The 21075-nt window shown below is 32.8% G+C and overlaps 1 protein-coding gene and 1 long non-coding RNA gene across 2 annotated transcripts in view; both read left to right on the top strand.

Moving 5' to 3' along the window:
* Positions 1 to 497, top strand: part of LOC143051564 (uncharacterized) — a 32519-nt gene extending 32022 nt beyond the window's left edge. Inside the window, exon 3 of the long non-coding RNA XR_012970833.1 lies at positions 473 to 497. This is a non-coding gene — a long non-coding RNA (uncharacterized LOC143051564). The remainder of the gene's footprint in view (positions 1 to 472) is intronic.
* LOC143051535 (uncharacterized) overlaps positions 1 to 21075 on the top strand; it is a 342484-nt gene that overhangs the window by 175841 nt on the left and 145568 nt on the right. The gene's annotated exons all lie outside the window — the stretch shown is intronic.

Below are 21075 nucleotides of genomic sequence, written 5' to 3'. Positions count from 1 at the left end.
CAACAGATAAGGGTAGATAACGCAAATGGTAGCCAATAAAAGGGTTGAGAACTCATGGTTTTGGAATATAATTGGGTTTTCCTTTGAATTAATTAGGTTATTGAACCCTGCAATGGACAATTGCATTGGATTTTTTATTATTTGTATTGCGTGATCACGCAAATACGCAGCTTATCTGGAGCTCTGATTTAACCATTATTTGTTCCACATGCACAACTGAAAAAATGTGTATTATTTTGAATGTGTTTTTTACTGTAATGAGGTCAAATTTAGAACCCCCTTTAACAAACTTTAACAAAACAGAATCGATCAAACTTTCATTAACTTTCATGACTATGCTGATGATTTATCAAAAAAAATCTTATTTTATGTTTTTTTTGTTTCTTGTAGTTAATGCCCCTTAAAAATATTTTTCTTCAAATTACAACTCTTGTGTACAAACATGATAAAATGTTGTGTTTTTCTTTTACAGGATATAATGGCAAGTTGGGATGAGGTAAGATTTTCTTCTTTAAAGTCAATGGTCATGTGGCCTATGTTGTCTATAAATTGTACATTTTTGTCTATAAATTGTACATAAAGATACAGGAGTGTAGTATTCTGAGAGTCAGACAGAGGGAGAATAGGAGAAATTGAATTGACAACAGTGAACAGAATTTCAATATACAAAATAATCGCTATTTTACCAAATTTTCCTTTGATCGTACCAACTGATAATTTCCTTTCTCAGCACTGTAGAGTGATACCAAAAATTATTGCTAAAAACTAAGGGCGCACATGCTGTTGTCAATGAAATTGTGTTTTTCTTTTACAAGATATAATGGCAAGTAGGAATAAGGTAAGATTTTCTTCTTAATAATCAATGGTCATGTGACTTATGTTGTCTATAAACTGTACATAAATATACAGGTGTGTAGTATTCTCAGAGTCAGTCAGTGTCATGTGACCTATGTTATAAGACCTATGTTGTCTATAAACTGTACATAAAGATGCAGGCGTGCAGTATTCGCAGAGTCAGTCAGTGTCATGTGACCTATGTCATGTGACCTATGTTGTCTATAAACTGTACATAAAGATACAGGCACGCAGTATTCTCAGAGTCAGTCAGTGTCACGTGACCTATGTCATGTGACCTATGTTGTCTATAAAATGTACATAAAGATACAGGCATGCAGTATTCTCAGAGTCAGTCAGTGTCACGTGACCTATGTCAGTCAGAGCTCTGACATAAACAAGTCAGAATAAAATGACTTCTTCAAGTCAGAAAATGTTTTGAAATTCTGACCTGTACGGGTCAATTTTTGTTTTGCGTAGTTTTCCATCGAGTCCGTCAAACCAGAAGATATTTTGAATTTGCCGCCGATCTAAGACACATACGATCACGTGGTTTTCTGCAAGAGATCACGTGTTTGAAAGTCGTTGTTTTGGGAGTTTCTCGAACGAGAAGTTATTGAAAATATAGTGATTATTTACGTTTTTTTAGTGAAAATCTAGGTCAATGTGGTCATTTTCAGAAGGTAATACATATTACCTCCGTATTTTCATGGCCATTTTAATATTTTTTGCGTGTGAAGAAGGTCTTTGCAAGTGATTTTTTTGCTGTTTCATGAAGGCGCGTGACCTGTAAATACGGACGCGTGGCCTTTGAGATGACCTGGTGTCTGACAATTCTGACTTGTTCAGGTCAGAAAATGTTGTTATGATAATGAACTGTTATTTTCGGGAGACAACTCCTGTTGTCTTAAACAGTATTAACATTAATAACCAGTCGGTGCAATTTTAAAAGTAAAATTATTGCTTCGAGCTGAACATCATCACGTGATTGTTCTATTTTTAAACTCAATCATGAAGTGACTTTTTAACCTGTCTGAGTTTGCGGCTTATAAATATATTTGTTTTTTCGTTTCTCCCAATGAGAAAAACGATCTTTTGAATATTGATATTAATGAAAATGAAATGAAATCGGAATAATTTTAATAAAGGGAAGGGAGGGTTTAACTAAAGAACCGAAATATTTTTTTATTTTTATTTTAAAATTGATTTTAACTTGAGAACATTATAAAGAGATTCACAAAACGGGGTTTTCAATTATGAACATGGAATATGATATTAAAAACAAATCAAATGAAATGTAGGGTAAGTCTCCAGGGATCACCCTACTCCTGTCATTTGACAATGTTGAACAGTCGAGATCCCTGCCCCCTAAACTCATTTTGTTCTCTCTGTAAAGTATAATGAAATATACCAGGCTAGTCTCTATGGGTCGCCCCACCCCTTGTCATTTGAGAATGATCTTATATCTTGAAAATGGTCGAGATCCCCACCTGTAAACCATATAACGTGACGGTACCCAAATTGCACCTATTTTGACAGTTTTTTCACCTACGTTTTTTTATGATAAAGAAAAAAATTTCCATTCTGTGTTTATTTTGTAGCCGTATCCTTCTTTATTATATAGGTACACCAATTTGATTGTTAATCCATATGGAATCATAGAAAAATTGGTCTAAACTGACCTCCAAACCATCAATGATTCGGAAATGAGGAGTACCCAAATTGCATCCATGCTAAAATTCGCACTGTCAAAATTCTTATAACAGAGCTTTTGTTTAATTTCTTCAAATATTTTGAACAATTGGATATTAGTCCATGCTTACTCTTTATTGTTTTTTAAATGGAGACTTGTAACATATTGTATTTGATCATTTTAAAAAGATGACGTTTTGGTGACATCGCATGGCGACGTTTCAGTACATTTTGCTTTTTCAGTAAACACTTCACCTGTTGATAAATACTGTGAACGTTTTGTGCATATCTAAATACTTTTACTTATGTTGAAAAATGTGCATAATATCAAATCATAAAAATACAAATTGTTTACGGTCTCTAGGAAATCTTGTAAGATTATTTTTACTATTTTGGCTTAATAGGTGCAATTTGGGTACTCGGTGCAATTTGGGTACCGTTACGTTATATTCCTTTTTATAATGTCAAATTGATTTGAATGAAATATACCAGGCTAGTCTCTGGGTTTACCCCCTCCCCTGCCATTTGCGAATGTTCTTATATTTTGTAAACGGTCGAGATCCCCACCCCTAAACTATATATATTCTTGTATGGGAAAATAAACAAACCCAATGTAATATAGGGGAAGTCCCTTGGGGGGGGGGGGGTTTCACCCCTACTGTGTGAAAACATGTAAATGGTCAAGATCCCCACCCCTGAACCATATATATTAGTGTAAGGGACAACAAGACAAATCAAATGAAATAAAGATAAAGTCCCTTGGGGCCACCCCACCCCCTCATGTTTGAAAACTTGTAAACGGTTGAGAGCCCCACCCCATAAGCCTATATATTATTATATGGGACAATACAACGAATCAAATGAAATAAAGGGAAAGTCCATGGGGGTCATCCCCATCCCCCTTTTTGAAATGGTCTGGATCACCACCACTAGACCATATAATATTCCTGTTCGTCATTTCAAGAAGATTTGAATGACATACAGGGTCAATCCCTAATTATATGGCATATATGTTTTACTATGAAGTTACACATCTATAATTCTTACCCCAGATGCTTAGCCACATAAAGCATTAACCTTTTATTTGAAATATTGTATGTTCTGACTTATAAAAGTCTGAATGTTCTGACTTATGAAAGTCTCAATGTTCTGACTTTAATTTAATAAGGCCAGAAAGACTCAGAATGATCTGAAGATAATGACTTGCTTTTAATGTTTAGAGTATTTAAGAATATGAATGCTTTTGTCATGCTAGTACCATAAGAAACCCTGACAAGATTTTGTTCCCAAAAAAATATATATTAAGAATAACAAGTGTACAATTGAACATAAATTACAAAGTTATAAATGTTGCTAAAAAATCTATTTAAAAAACACCCAATAGATAGTTGTAGTGAAAATATTATGTATTTATATATACATGTACCACTTCTTGAAGGACAACAAAGTCACCAAACTTAGTCTGATTTTCTAAGTATTTTCTCCTCAACATTTTTTTAACAGAACATGATTTGACCTGTTTAAGTCAGTTTACAGAAAAAAAATCCGATCAAACTAGGTTTCTTCATCTTAGCCCCCCCCCCTTTTTCTCCTTATCTGAATCTGCTACTGTTGGGATAATTAATTTTTTTTTAAGAAACAATTCAGTCAAATGGTTTTTAGAATAATGTTTTTTACAACCAAAAGTTCTATATGTTAACTTTACAGAAAAAAAAGTCATGAAAATACAGAAATTAAATAAATTTTTAAGATATAAATTTGATGAAATTTGTTTAAAAAAATACATTTGAATATAAAATATACCAAATACATTTTTTTATAGCCCTCAATATTGTGACTTGAGGGGACCATATTTCATCAGTCTTTTATCTGGTTTTTCATACATTTTAAAATCAATATGAAAATCCTAGACTTAAAAGTTGACATAAGTTTAGTTTTGACTGACTCTTTGAAGTCAGAACATGATTTGACCTGTTAAAGTCAGTTTACAGAGAAAATTAAATCCAATCAAAACTAGGTCTTCTTCTTCTAAGCCCCCCCTTTTTTTCCCCTTTTATCTGAATCTGCTACTGTTGAGTTAATTAATTGATAAGTTTATTAGAAACAATTCAGTCAAATGGTTTAAAATAACATATTTTACAACCAAAAGTTCCATGTGTTAACTTAACAGAAAAGAAAGGTCATGAAAATACAGAAATATAATAAAATTTAAAGATGATTTGATGAAATTTGTAAACAAAATATATTTGAATATAAAATATTAGTTCTCATTATTGTGACTTTATTATTGGGTGTCTTTTATCTAGTTTTCCCATACGTTCTTAAATGCATATATTTATGACAATGCCAGACTTAACAGTTGTAATAATAAGTTAAAGTGAAGTTTTTGACTGACTCTTTGAAGTCAGAACATAATTTGACCAGTTTAAAACAAAATACATTTAAATATTGAATAATCAATATGCAAAATAAACTTTTTTATAGTCCTCATTATTGCGCTGTATGGGGACCTTATTTCCTCTGTCTTTTATCTGGCTTTTCCGTACATTTTTAAATCAATATGAAAAAACTAGACTTAAAAGTTGAAATAAGTTTAAATGGGACTGACTTTTTGAAGTCAGAACACGATTTGACCTGTAAAAGTCAGTTGACAGGAAAAAAATGTCCTATCAAAGCTAGGTGTTCTTCCTCTAATCCCCCTCCCCACTAAATATCAATCTGCTACTGTTGAGTTAATTAATTACTGAGTTTTTTAGAAACAATTCAGTCAAATGGTTATTAAAATATAAATTTTTTTTGCAACCACAAGTTCCATGTGTTAACTTAACAGAAAAGAAAAGTCATGAAAATACAGAAATAATACAATATATTTTTTTTTAGATAATTTGATGAAAATCTCTAAAAAACAAAATGCATTTGAATATTGAATATATCAAATAAAAATGTTCGATCCATTTTTAAATCTATGTGAAAATCCTGGACTTAAAAGTTGAAATAAGTTTAGTTTTGACTGACTCTTTGAAGTCAGAGCATGATTTGACCTGTTAAAGTCAGTTTACAGAAAAAAAAATCCAATAAAAACTAGGTTTCTTCATCTTAGCCCCCCCCCTTTTTTCCCCTTATTTGAATCTGCTACTGTTGAGTTAAAAAAAAATTATGAAACAATTCAGTCAAATGGTTTTTAGAATAATGTTTTTTACAACCAAAAGTTCTATTTGTTAACTTAACAGAAAAAAAGTCATGAAAATACGGAAATAGAATAAATTTTTAAGATATTAATTTGATGAAATTGTTAACAAAATACATTTGAATATAAAATATACCAAATACATTTTTGTATAGTCCTCATTATTGTGACTTAAGGGGACCTTATTTCATCAGTCTTTTATCTGGTTTCCCATACATTTTAAAATCAATATGAAAATCCTAGACTTAAAAGTTGAAATAAGTTTAGTTTTGACTGACTCTTTGAAGTCAGAACATGATTTGACCTGTTAAAGTCAGTTTACAGAGAAAATTAAATCCAATCAAAACTAGGTATTCTTCTTCTAAGCCCCCCTCTCCCCCTTTTTCCCTTATCTGAATCTGCTACTGTTGAGTTAATTAATTGATAGGTTTATTAGAAACAATTCAGTCAAATGGTTTAAAATAATATATTTTACAACCAAAAGTTCCATGTGTTACTTAACAGAAAAGAAAGGTCATGAAAATACAAAAATATAATAAAATTTAAAGATGATTTGATGAAATTTGTAAACAAAATATATTTGAATAAAAAATATACCAAACACATTTTTTTATAGTCCTCATTATTGTGACTTTATTAGTGGGTGTCTTTTGTCTGATTTTCCCATACATTCTTAAATGCATATGACAATGCCAGACTAAGAAGTTGTAATAATTAGCTAAAGTGAAGTTTTTGACTGACTCTTTAAAGTCAGAACATAATTTGACCGGTTTAAAACAAAATACATTTAAATAATGAATATGCAAAATAAACTTTTTTATAGTCCTCATTATTGCGCCGTATGGGGACCTTATTTCCTCTGTCTTTTATCTGGCTTTTCCGTACATTTTAAAATCAATATGAAAAAACTAGACTTAAAAGTTGAAATAGTTTAGTTGGGACTGACTCTTTGAAGTCAGAACACGATTTGACCTGTTAAAGTCAGTTGACAGAAAAAAAATGTCCAATCAAAACTAAGTCTTCTTCCTTTACGCCCCCTCCATATCTGAATCTGCTACTGTTGAGTTAATTAATTCATATTTTTTTTAAGAAACAATTCAGTCAAATGGTTTTTAAAATAATGTTTTTTAAAACCGAAAGTTCCAAATGTTAATTTAACAGAAAAAAAGTCATGAAAATACAGAAATATAATAAAATTTTAAAATAACTTGGAGAAATTTGTTAACAAAATACATTTGAATATTAAATAATAGTATACCAAATACACTTTTTTATAGTCCACATTTTTGTGACTTTATTATAGGGTGTCTTTTATCTGAGTTTCTTATACATTCTTAAATGCATATGTCACAATCCCAGACTTAAAGTTGCAATACTTAATTAAAGTATAGTCTTTTAATGACTCCTTGAAGTCAGAACATAATGTGACTTGTTCAAGTCAGTTTGCACAACAGGATTTACCTCAATGAAATATTAAGATATAAAAAATATACCAAATTATCTTTTATATATATAGTTCTTATAATTGTGACTTAATTTTTTGTGATTTTTTTTCCTACTTGTATCCATACAGGCTAGAGGTATAGGGGAGGGTTGAGATCTCATAAACATGTTTAACCCCATCGCATTTTTGCGCCTGTCCCAAGTCAGGAGCCTCTGGCCTTTGTTAGTCTTGTATTTTTTTAATTTTAGTTTCTTGTGTACAATTCGGAAATTAGTATGGTGTTCATTATCACTGAACTAGTATATATTTGTTTAGAGGCCAGCTGAAGGATGCCTCCGGGTGCAGGAATGTCTCGCTACATTGAAGACCTGATAGTGACCTTCTGCTGTTGTTTTTTCTATGGTCGGGTTGTTGTCTCTTTGACACATTCCCCATTTCCATTCTCAATTTTAACAATCACATCACAATCATGACAATCATGATAATGCACGACCTTTACAGAACTTTGCAAGCAATTTAGTTTTTGACAGACTCTTTTAAGTCAGAACATGATTTGACCTGTTTAAGTCAATGTGTCTGAACATGCCCATTTGACCTGTTTAAGTCAATTTGTCTGAACATGATTTGACCTGTTCAAGTCAGATTGCAGAACAAATTTTCCAATCAAAGCTAGGTGTACTTCCTTTAAGCCCTGCTTCTGAATCTGCCATTTGTGAATTTATTTGATAAATGTTTAGAAACAATTAAGTCAAATGGTTATTTATTTTAGGGGATCTTACATATATTTCTTATGTCTGAGGTTCCCATACTTTCATTTAATATCATATGTCAGTGCCCCACTCTAAAAATTTCAATAAATTTAGTTTTGGGCTGACTGCTTTAAGTCAAAACATGATTTGACCTGTTTAAAAGAAATTGCATTTAAATATTGAATATACCAAATATTTTTTTTTATAGTCCTCATTGTGACTTTAGGGGACCTTTAATATTTTCTCTGTCCTATATCTGGCTTTCCCATACATTTTTAAATCAATATGACAGTACTAGACTTAAAGGTTGAAATAAGTTTAGAGTTGACTGACTTTTGAAGTCAGCTTATTTGAGTCAGTTTGCACAACAGTATTTACCTCAATGAAATATTAAAATAAGAAATGTTTTGCTCTTGATAAATTTAGCTAAAAGTGGATGAGAATAGATCCCTTTTTTTCCCTTGGAAGATTTGAAGTATTGTCATGGTACTAGTAAATGTATCCAATATTGTATTTTATAAATCTTTTGATATTGACAGAAAATTGTATGATCCATTTTTTCTGCTTTGGTTTTTGTTTGTATTTTGAAATGATTGAATTTGATGAGAAAAAAATATTATTTTAAGATTCTGGAAAGAAGAAGGTATGATGAGCCCACTTTTTAAACTCTTTGATTCGAAACTAGTAATCACTATATTTTATGGAGATTGATAACAAAGTGGTAGTAATGACTGCTTCAAGTCAGAACAAAAATGACCTCTCTAAGTCAAAATGCATTAAAAAGGGACATAAATCTTATTAGAATATGAAGATATTAAGTCACAATATTTTATGCAAAAGCTGACCTGTGGAAGTCATTTTATGATAAATTAAAGTCTGACATAAACTGACCTGTACAAGTCATATTCTGTTGAGTGCAAGAAGGGAGACAACACTTACATCAAATTATATCTGACCTATGGAAGTCATTTTATTCTGACTTGTTTATGTCAGAGCTCTGACTGTATGTCATGTGACCTATGTTGTCTATAAACTGTACATAAAGATACAGACGTGCAGTATTCTCAGGGGGAAAACAGGAGAAATCAAAATGACATCAGTGAACATAATTTCAATATACAAAATTCCAGGAGACAAAAAAAAAAAAAGAAACGTAAGATATTGTAGGACATTCACAACTCTTTTAAGTCAAAGAGAATCTGACAACGCCATGGAAAAAATGAAAAACAATCAAAATTCAACAGTCTACATTAGTCATTTCAGGGCCTTTTATAGCTGACTATGCCATATGGGCTTTGATCATTGTTAAAGGCTGTACGGTGACCTATAGTTGTTATTTTCTGTGTCATTTGGTCTATTTTATGTCTCATTGGCAATCATACCACATCTTCTTTTTATATTCAAAACATTACATAAAAAACTAAAGACCGAGCAACACAAACCTCAACAAAAACTTAGGCTGATCTCAAAACTGATGCATAATACAATTGTCTACAGACTTTTCTAAAAAAAAAACTCTGAAATTATAGACAACAATTTCACTCCTTCTTGGTAATCACTGTATTTGGTATAAACTGTTGAAACTGTAAAAATGTAGCTTGTTAAATTCAATTATTACATTTATAATACATTTATAATACATTAGAGAAAATGTAAAAGCTTTGTTTTGCTTACAGAAACTTCTTACAGCTGCAAGGCAGGGGAATATAAAAGTGGTAGAATTATGTGTAAAGAACAGAGCTAATTTGGAATGTACAGATTATGTAAGTAAAGTAAAATGTTTAACACATTTACAGATATTTATTATATATAGTACACATAAAGTGGATCAGTTAAACACTGTCCTTGTTAGTGTTCAGTGATTCAGTGTACATTCTATTTATTGCAAATACTCTTGTCTTCAAAATATTAAGAAACATAGTATTATGAAATATTGTGATTAAACTTCATTACACTGATGAATACCACTCCAGTTTGTATGTCAAAGGGTTGCTGTCTGATACTTCGTAACTGTATACAACTGAAATATTGTGATTTACTTTATTACAGATAACATATATAGTATTCTACACAAAAAACATAACTTTGGTTAAAAAAAATCTTGCATGACCATGACTTGAGACATGACACCTGTTTATACAACTTTTATTGACCACTCCTGTTCTAAACATGTCATATGACACCTGATTCTACAACTTTCATTGACCATTCCTGTACTGAACATGACATGTGACACCTGATCATACAACATACATTTACCACTCCTGTTCTAAATATGTCATATGACACCTGATTCTACAACATATATTAACCACTTCTGTACTGAACATAACATGTGACACCTGATCATAAAACCTGCAATTACCACTCTTGAACTGAACATGACATGTGAACCCTGATTATACCACATACCTTTACCACTCTTGTACTGAACATGACATGTGACACCTGATTATACATAGATATGGTGTGATTGCCAATGAGACAACTCTCAATCCAAATAACAATTTAAAAAAGTAAACCATTAAAGGTCAATGTACGGCCTTCAACACGGAGCCTTGGCTCACACAGAACAACAAGCTATATAGGGCCCCAAAATTACTAGTGTAAAACCATTCAAACGGGAAAACCAACGGTCTAATCTATATAAAAAAACGAGAAAAGAGAAACACGTTTAAATTACATAAACAAACGACAACTACTGTACAACAGATTCCTGACTTAGGACAGGTGCAAACAACATGAACAACCTGCATTCACTACTCTTGTACTGAACATGCAGCATTCATTACCCATTCAAGTTAACCCATTCCAGTACTGAACATGCCATGTGACACCTGATTATTCAACATTCTTTCACAAATCCAGAACTAAACATTACATGTGACACCTGATCATACAACATACATTTACCACTCTTGTACTGAACATGACATGTGACACCTGATCATACAACATACATTTACCACTCTTGTACTGAACATGACATTTGACACCTGATTATACAACATTCATTTACCACTCTTGTACTGAACATGACATGTGACACCTGATCATACAACATTCATTTACCACTCCTGTACTGAACATGACATGTAACACCTGATCATGCAACATTCATTAACCACTCAAGTACTGAACATGACATGTGACACCTGATCATACAACATGTGACATAGCAATGACACTCTTATGCTCAACACCAACATGTGACATATCAATGACACTCTTATAATCAACACCAACATGCGACATAGCAATGTGACATAGCAATGACACTCTTATAGTCAACACCAACACGTGACACATCAATGACACTCTTATAGTCAACACCAACATGTGACATAGCAATGACACACATATGCTCAACACCAACATGTGACAGCAATGACACACATATGCTCAACACCAACATGTGACATAGCAATGACACTCATATGCTCAACACCAACATGTGACATAGCAATGACACTCTTATAGTTAGCACCATCATGTCTCTTAGCAATGACACTCGTATAGTTAACACTAGCATGTGACAGCAATAACACTTTTATAGTCAACATTAACATGTGACATAGCAATGACACTATTTACCTCAACACCAACATTTGATAAAGCAATGACACTCTTATAGTCAACACCAACATGTGACAGCAATACCACTCTTATAGTCAGCACCAACATGTGACATAGCAATGACACTGTTATAGTCAGCACCAACATGTGACATAGCAATGACACTCTGCTAGTCAACACTAACATGTGACATAGCAATGACACTATTATGCTTAACAACAACATGTGACATAGCAATGACAGTCTTATAGTCAGCACCAACATGTCACTAAGAAATGACACTTTTATACTCAACACTAACATGTGACATAGCAATGGCACTCTTATAGTCAACACCAACATGTGACATAGCAATGACACTATTATAGTCAACACCAACATGTGACATAGCAATGACACTATTCTAGTCAACACTAACATGTGACATAGCTATGACACTCATATGCTCAACAACAACATGCGATTAGCAATGACAGTCTTTACCTCAACACCAACATGTGGCATAGCAATGAAACTCTACCTCAACACCAACATATGACATAGCAACGCCATTCTTATAATCAACACCAACATGTGACATAGCAATGCTTTTCTTATAGTCAACACCAGCATGTCACATAGCAATGACACTCATATGCTCAACACTAACATGTGACATAGCAATGACACTCTTTACCTCAACACCAACATGTTACATAGCAATGCCACTCTTATAGTCAACACCAACATGTGACATAGCAATGACACTCATATGCTCAACACCAACATGTGACATAGAAACGACACTCTTTACCTCAACACCAACATATGACGTAGCAATGACACTCTTAGTCAACACCAACCTGTCACTTAGCAATGACACTCTTATAGTCAACACTAACATGTGACATAGCAATGACACTCATGTGCTCAACACCACCATGTGACATAGCAATGACACTTTTTACCTCAACACCAACCTGTGACGTAGCAATGTAATGACACTCTTATACTTGACACCAACATGTGACGTAGCAGCGACACTATTATACTCAACACCCACATGTGACATATCAATGACACTCTTATAGTCAACACTAACATGTGGCATAGCAATGACACTCATATGCTCAACACCAACATGTGACATAGCAATGACACTCTTATAGTCAACACCAACATGTGACGTAGCAGCGACACTATTATACTCAACACCTACATGTGACATAGCAATGACACTCTTATAGTCAACACTAACATGTCGCATAGCAATGACACTCATATGCTCAACACCAACATGTGACATAGCAATGACACTTTTTACCTCAACACCAACCTGTGACGTAGCAATGACACTTTTTACCTCAACACCAACCTGTGACGTAGCAATGACACTATTATACTCGACACCAACATGTGACGTAGCAGCGACACTATTATACTCAACACCCACATGTGACATAGCAATGACACTCTTATAGTCAACACTAACATGTCGCATAGCAATGACACTCATATGCTCAACACCAACATGTGACATAGCAATGACACTTTTTACCTCAACACCAACCTGTGACGTAGCAATGACACTTTTTACCTCAACACCAACCTGTGACGTAGCAATGACACTATTATACTCGACACCAACATGTGACGTAGCAGCGACACTATTATACTCAACACCCACATGTGACATAGCAATGACACTCTTATAGTCAACACCATCATGTGACATAACAATGACACTCTTATAGTCAACACTAACATGTGACATATCAATGACACTCTTTACCTCAACACCAACATGTGACATAGCAATGACACTCTTATAGTCAACACTAACATGTCGCATAGCAATGACACTCATATGCTCAACACCAACATGTGACATAGCAATGACACTTTTTACCTCAACACCAACCTGTGACGTAGCAATGACACTATTATACTCGACACCAACATGTGACGTAGCAGCGACACTATTATACTCAACACCCACATGTGACATAGCAATGACACTCTTATAGTCAACACCATCATGTGACATAACAATGACACTCTTAGTCACACCAGCATGTCACTTAGCAATGACACTCTTATAGTCAACACTAACATGTGACATATCAATGACACTCTTTACCTCAACACCAACATGTGACATAGCAGTGACACTCTTATAGTCAACACCAAATTTTGACATATCAATGACACTCTTTACCTCAACACCGACATGTGACATATCAATAACACTGTTTACCTCAACACTAACATGTGACATAGCAATGACATTCATATGCTCAACACCAACATGTTACATAACAGTGACACTCTTATATTCAACACCAACATGTGTTGTAGCAATGACACTCTTATAGTCAACACCAACATGTGACATAACAATGACACTCTTATAGTCAACACCAGCATTTGACATAGCAATGACACTCTTATAGTCAACACCAACATGTGATATAGCAATGACACTCTTATAGTCAACACCAACATGTAACATATCAATGACACTCTACCTCAACACCAACATGTGATATAGCAATGACACTCTTATAGTCAACAGCAACATGTGACATAGCAAAGACACTCATATGCTCAACACCAACATGTGACATAGGAACGACACTATTATAGTCAACACCAACATATCTCTTAGCAATGACACTCTTATAGTCAACACTAACGTGTGACATAGCAACGACACTCTTATAGTCAACACCAACATGTCACTTAGCAATGACACTCTTCTAGTCAACACTGACATGTGACATCGCAATGACACTCTTATAGTCAACACCAACATGTGACATAGCAATGACACTCTTATAGTCAACACTAAAATGGGACATAGCAATGACACTCTTATACTCAACACCAACATGTGACACAGCTGTGCCATTCTTACACTCATCACCAACATGATACATATCAATGACACTCTTATAGTCAACACCAACATGTGACATAGTAATGACACTCTTATACTCAACACCAGCATGTGACGTTGCATTGACACTCTTATACTCAACACCAACATGTGACATAGCAATGACATTATTACACTCATCACAAACAAGTGACAGATCACACTTATAGGCAATGCAAACTTGAAAAAAAATAAACTTGGCTTATTGCAGTTCTTTACTTATACTCACCACAAACATACACCATTGCTATATTACCCTTATACTCACCACAAACATACACCATTGCTATATTACCCTTATACTCAGCACACACATATATCATTGCTATATTACCCTTATACTCACCACAAACATACACCATTGCTATAGTACCCTTATACTCAGCACAAACATATACCATTGCTATATTACCCATATACTCACTCTCACAACAACACATACACCATTGCTATATCACCCTTATACTCACAACAACACATATGATATGAAGCAGCTGTTATATACTCACCACAAACATACACCATTGCTATATTACCCTTATACTCACCACAAACATACACCATTGTTATATTACCCATATACTCACAACAACACATGAAGCAGCTGGTAGACATCCAACATTTTACACGGTAATACCACTAAATATTTGCAAAGCTTTGATCATTATTTTGAATCGACACAAAATACTGTTAATCAGACAGGTTTACTGGACAACACATATTTGTTAGAATTATATAAAGTGGGATCTCATTTTATTCGTAACACAGAACTTAATCAGATAGTTAAGGTTTTATTTTGTTTCTTGACGAAAAATTATTTTGAAAACATCTGATTTTAATGAGAAGTTGATGAGAAAAAGTTGTGTTAACATCTTTAGTTATATAATGTTAATTCTACAGATCTAATGTAAAATGTCTTTTAAAAATAACAAATAGTTGACAGAATTATATAAAGTGGGGTCTTATTTTTCTCTTCTCTTCGTACTGAATTAGAAAATATTACTCGTTTTAATGTTTCTTGAAAAAAGTTTTTTTTTAACTTTGATCATTCTACGTAATCATTGTTAATCAGACAGATTTAATGGACAACAAATATTTGTTAGAATTATATAAAGTGGGGTCTCATTTTATTCGTAACACAGAACTGAATCAGATAGTTAAGGTTTTATTTTGTTTCTTGAGAAAAGATTATTTTGTAAACATCTGATTTTAATGATGAGAAGTTAATGAGAACAAACTGTGTTAACATCTTTAGTCAGATAATGTTCATTCTACAGATTTAATGTAATATTTCTTTTAAAAAAAAATACTTATCAGAATTATTTAAAGTGGGGTCTTATTTTAATTGTCTTGTCCAGCTGAGTCCATTGATATAAATATTGTTTGTTTCTAGATTTTTTTTTTTTTTTAACCTGACAGTTCTGATGGAAGCTCTGACATCTCACAATAAAACATGTTGTTTATTTGTTGTTTATGTAGAATATAAATACAAGTGTGACTGGTCATTTTATTCAGTTTTGACCACTGATTCATGTGATATATATTTTGTTTATATTTATCACACAACATTGTCCAGTTTATGACACAAGTTTTGATGTCTGTTATATGTTGATATTACAGTTGGGAATGACAGCATTAATGTTGGCGGTTATGTGCCGACACCTGGAGGTGATGACTTACCTAGTCACTCACGGAAGTCGGTTAGAAGCCACATGCAGGGTAATGATAGATATAATCAACTTACTCTGACCAAACATCAGTTTATACAGAATCTACACAAAATTCTACAGTTTTAATGTAAAATAGCTTTTAAAAATAACAAAGACTTGACAGAATTATATAAAGTGGGGTCTCATTTTTCTCGTCTCTTCGTACTGAATCAGAAAATATTACTCGTTTTAATGTTTCTTGAAATTTTTTTTTTTTTAAAACTTTTGATCATTCTATGTCATCATTGTTAATCAAACAGATTTTATGGACAACAAATATTTGTTACAATTATATAAAGTGGGGTCTGATTTTAATTGTCTTGTCCAGCTGAGTCCATTGATATAAATATTGTTTATGTTTCTAGAAAAAAGTTTTTTTTTTATCCTGACAGTTCTGATGGAAGCTCTGACATCTCACAATAAAACATGTTGTTTATTTGTTGTTTATGAAGAATATAAATAAAAGTGTGACTGGTCATTTTATTCAGTTTTGACCACTGATTCATGTGATATATATTTTGTTTATATTTATTACACAACATTGTCCAGTTTATGACACAAGTTTTGATGTCTGTTATATGTTGATATTACAGTGGGGACAGACACCATTAATGTGGGCGGTTGAGAGAGGAAACCTGGAGGTAGTGACTTACCTAGTCACTCACGGAAGTCAGTTAGAAGTCACAGACCCGGTAATGATAGATATAATCATCTTACTCTGACCAAACATCACTTTATACAGAATCTACACAAAATCATGTTGTTAATCAGACAAGTTTAATGATAACAAATATTTGCTAGATTTATATAAAGTAGGGGTCTCATTTTATTCGTAACGCACTCGGCAGAACTGAATCAGATAGTTAAGGTTTTATTTTGTTTCTTGACGAAAAATTATTTTGTAAACATCTGAATTTAATGAGTAGTTGATGAGAAAAATTTGTGTTAACATCTTTAGTTAGTTAATGTTAATTCTACAGATCTAATGTAAAACATCTTTTAAAAATAACAAATACTTGACAGAATTATATGAAGTGGGGTCTTATTTTTCTTGTCTCTTCGTACTGAATCAGAAAATATAACTCGTTTTAATGTTCCTTAAAAAAAAGTTTTTTTTTATCCTGACAGTTCTGATGGAAGTCCTGACATCTCACAATAAAACATGTTGTTTATTTGTTGTTTATGTAGAATATAAATACAAGTGTGACTGGTCATTTTATTCAGTTTTGACCACTGATTCATGTGTTATATATTTTGTTTATATTTATTACACAACATTGTTCAGTTTATGACACAAGTTTTGATGTCTGTTATATGTTGATATTACAGAGTGGAATGACACCATTAATGACAGCCGCCTTGGAAGGACACCTGGAGATGGTGACATACCTGGTCACTCACGGCAGTCAGTTAGAAGCTACAAACCCGGTAATGATAGATATAATCAACTTACTCTGACCAAACATCACTTTATACAGAATCTACACAAAATCATGTTGTTAATCAGACAGGTTTAATGGACAACAAATATTTGTTAGAATTATATAAAGTGGGGTCTCATTTTATTCGTAACACAGAACTGAATCAGATAATTAAGGTTTTATTTTGTTTCTTGACGAAAACTATTTTGTAAACATCTGATTTTAATGAGAAGTTAAAGAGAAAGAGTTGTGTTAACTTCTTTAGTCAGATAATGTTAATTCTACAGATCTAATGTAAAACATCTTTTAAACACAGTGTACAAGCGGACAGTGACACAAAACGGAAGTTGCTGATCTGTCCGACGGCGATCGGCTCGTTGTTTTTCAAAAAAATATAGAATATCAACACAAAGTGTCCCATAATGGATTGTTCAGCAGCTCAAGGTAAGTGAATAACTACAATGATGTATTTTTGACCATTTAAAGCTTATTTTATGCTTTTAGCATCAACCGTCTTTTTAAAATAACTCCTGATCATGAAGAGGGGTCAAAATTTTGCGATTTTTCGAGTCATAAATCTTAACAAAACTCCGAAAATTCAAACATTTTCAAGATTTTTAATCGATACATAGTTGAATAATCATATTCCGCATACACACACAAAAGTTTGGTTCATTTTTTTTTATTATATTGTCACAATTGAATCTTTTCTATTCAAATTGTACTGTCCGCCTCGTTGCCACCGTATGTTTTCATACTGTCCGATTCGTTGGTCATATTCATGATCGATATCTTAAGCAAAAGTAAGATTGAAACATGCAATTTCCTCGTCTGTCTGTTCCTTGAGGTCATGAGAAATATCAGATTTGCGGGGTGTTGATGTGGAGATTTTTTGTCTTTTTGCAACTGGGCTTCCAATTTCATGCGAGTTATCATTTTCAATTTCAAAAAGAGTGCTTGCTGTTTCCAAAAGATCACATGTTTTTCCTATATTAAGAGTTTCCTTATAATTGTCACTATGTATGTAATAACCATCCTTTTGTAGTTGGTTTGGTATAACACAAAATTTTTTCGTCTGAAGAATGCATTTATTTTGAATATAAACCTTTATTTTAAGTGTTTGTTCCGGATGGCGAATTATATTGTGGTCTATTATTTCGGAAAATATTTTGCACGAAAACAAGCATGTTGTACAACTATAAGGATTACTAGTACTCATCATGTATATCTGAAAATATAAGCAAAACATTATTTAATTGATGTTCTTAAGTGCGCTGCATCACTCACTATCATCTACTGTTGTTTTAAAATAACTTTTAAACAAGAATGTGACCATAGTACACGGATGCCCCACTCGCACTATCGTTTTCTATGTTCATTAGGCCGTAAAATTGGATCAAAACTCTAATTTTGCATTAAATTAGAAAGATCATGTCATAGGGAACATGTGTACTGAATTCACCATGCATTTATTAGAATATTATATCGGTAGAGAATCTAACAACAAGGTCCGCAAACGATGAATACAAGCAGCAGACATGAGTAAAGGTTCTGGAAGAGTGACCAATGTCCCCCTTTAATTGACACGAGATCCAAGCTGAATATATAATCTATAAATATTTTCCATATATAATCATAGACAGTATCTGTGTTGAATAAAGTTTAAATGTGGATAAATTGCATGTTTCAATCTTACTTTTGCTTAAGATATCGATCATGAATATGACCAACGAATCGGACAGTATGAAAACATACGGTGGCAACGAGGCGGACAGTACACTTTGAATAGAAAAGATTCAATTGTGACAATATAATAAAAAAAAATGAACCAAACTTTTGTGTGTGTATGCGGAATATGATTATTCAACTATGTATCGATTAAAAATCTTGAAAATGTTTGAATTTTCGGAGTTTTGTTAAGATTTATGACTCGAAAAATCGCAAAATTTTGACCCCTCTTCATGATCAGGAGTTATTTTAAAAAGACGGTTGATGCTAAAAGCATAAAATAAGCTTTAAATGGTCAAAAATACATCATTGTAGTTATTCACTTACCTTGAGCTGCTGAACAATCCATTATGGGACACTTTGTGTTGATATTCTATATTTTTTTGAAAAACAACGAGCCGATCGCCGTCGGACAGATCAGCAACTTCCGTTTTGTGTCACTGTCCGCTTGTACACTGTGTTAAAAATAACAAATACTTGACAGAATTATATAAAGTGGGGTCTTATTTTTCTTGTCTCTTTGTACTGAATCAGAAAATATAACTCCTTTTAATGTTTCTTGAAATTTTTTTTTTTAACCTGACAGTTTTAATGGAAGTTTTGACATCACACAATAAAACATGTTGTTTATTTGTTGTTTATGTAGAATATAATTACAAGTGTGACTGGTCATTTTATTCAGTTTTGACCACTGATTCATGTGATATATATTTTGTTTATATTTATTACACAACATTGTCCAGTTTATGACACAAGTTTTGATGTCTGTTATATGTTGATATTACAGAGAGGAACGACACCATTAATGTTGGCGGCTGTGAACGGACACCTGGAGGTGGTGACTTTCCTAGTCAGTCACGGAAGTCAGTTAGAAGTCACAGACCCGGTAATGATAGATATAATCAACTTACTCTGACCAAACATCACTTTATACAGAATCTACACAAAATCATGTTGTTAATCAGACAGGTTTAATGGACAACAATTATTTGTTAGAATTGTATAAAGTGGGGTCTCATTTTATTCATAACACAGAACTGAATCAGATCGTTAAGGTTTTATTTTGTTTCTTGATGAAAAATTATTTTGTTAACATCTGATTTTAATGAGAAGTTGATGAGAATAAGTTCTGTTTATTTCTTTAGTTAGATAATGTTAATTCTACAGATCTAATGTAAAACATCTTTTAAAAATAACAAATAGTTGACAGAATTATATAAAGTGGGGTCTTATTTTTCTTGTTTCTTTGTCTGAATCAGAAAATATTACTCGTTTTAATGTTTCTTGAAAAAGTTTTTTTTTTTCAACTTTGGTCATTCTACTGAATCAATATAAAATCATGTTGTTGATCATACATGTTAAATGGACAACAAATACTTGTTTAACTTATATAAAGTGAGGGTTGCTATTATTTGACTTGTTACACTGATATAATTAAGAGTTTATTATTTTTTCTACCTGTTTTGTTTCACTGAATCAGAAAAAGTGAATTTACATCTTAATCTACCATTTAAGGGCATCCGATACAGTTTCAAGGGAGTTAACTCTTGGCGCGACGTTAAGCGTTTGAATTCCCGCAAAACGTCACTTTTTGCGGGACGTAATGCGTGTCGTTTTCCGTAATAAGAAACGTAATGTGGAATTTCCATGCTCCAATTTCTGTTTCTCCCGCATGCTAATTTCTACGCCATTAATATTAGTCAGTGCATTTGATTCTACCAGGATAACAGTCTAATAACATAATAAGAAATAAAACACATTACTGTTTCTTTGAGATCTTCAACAAATATTGTATAGTGAGCAATCTCAAGACGACTG

The sequence above is a fragment of the Mytilus galloprovincialis genome, chromosome 11 (genome assembly GCF_965363235.1).
Source record: "Mytilus galloprovincialis chromosome 11, xbMytGall1.hap1.1, whole genome shotgun sequence".
NCBI classification, from domain to species: Eukaryota; Metazoa; Mollusca; class Bivalvia; order Mytilida; family Mytilidae; genus Mytilus; species Mytilus galloprovincialis.
The sequence above is the reverse complement of the archived record's forward strand: the minus strand, read 5'-3'. Positions and strand labels throughout refer to the sequence as shown.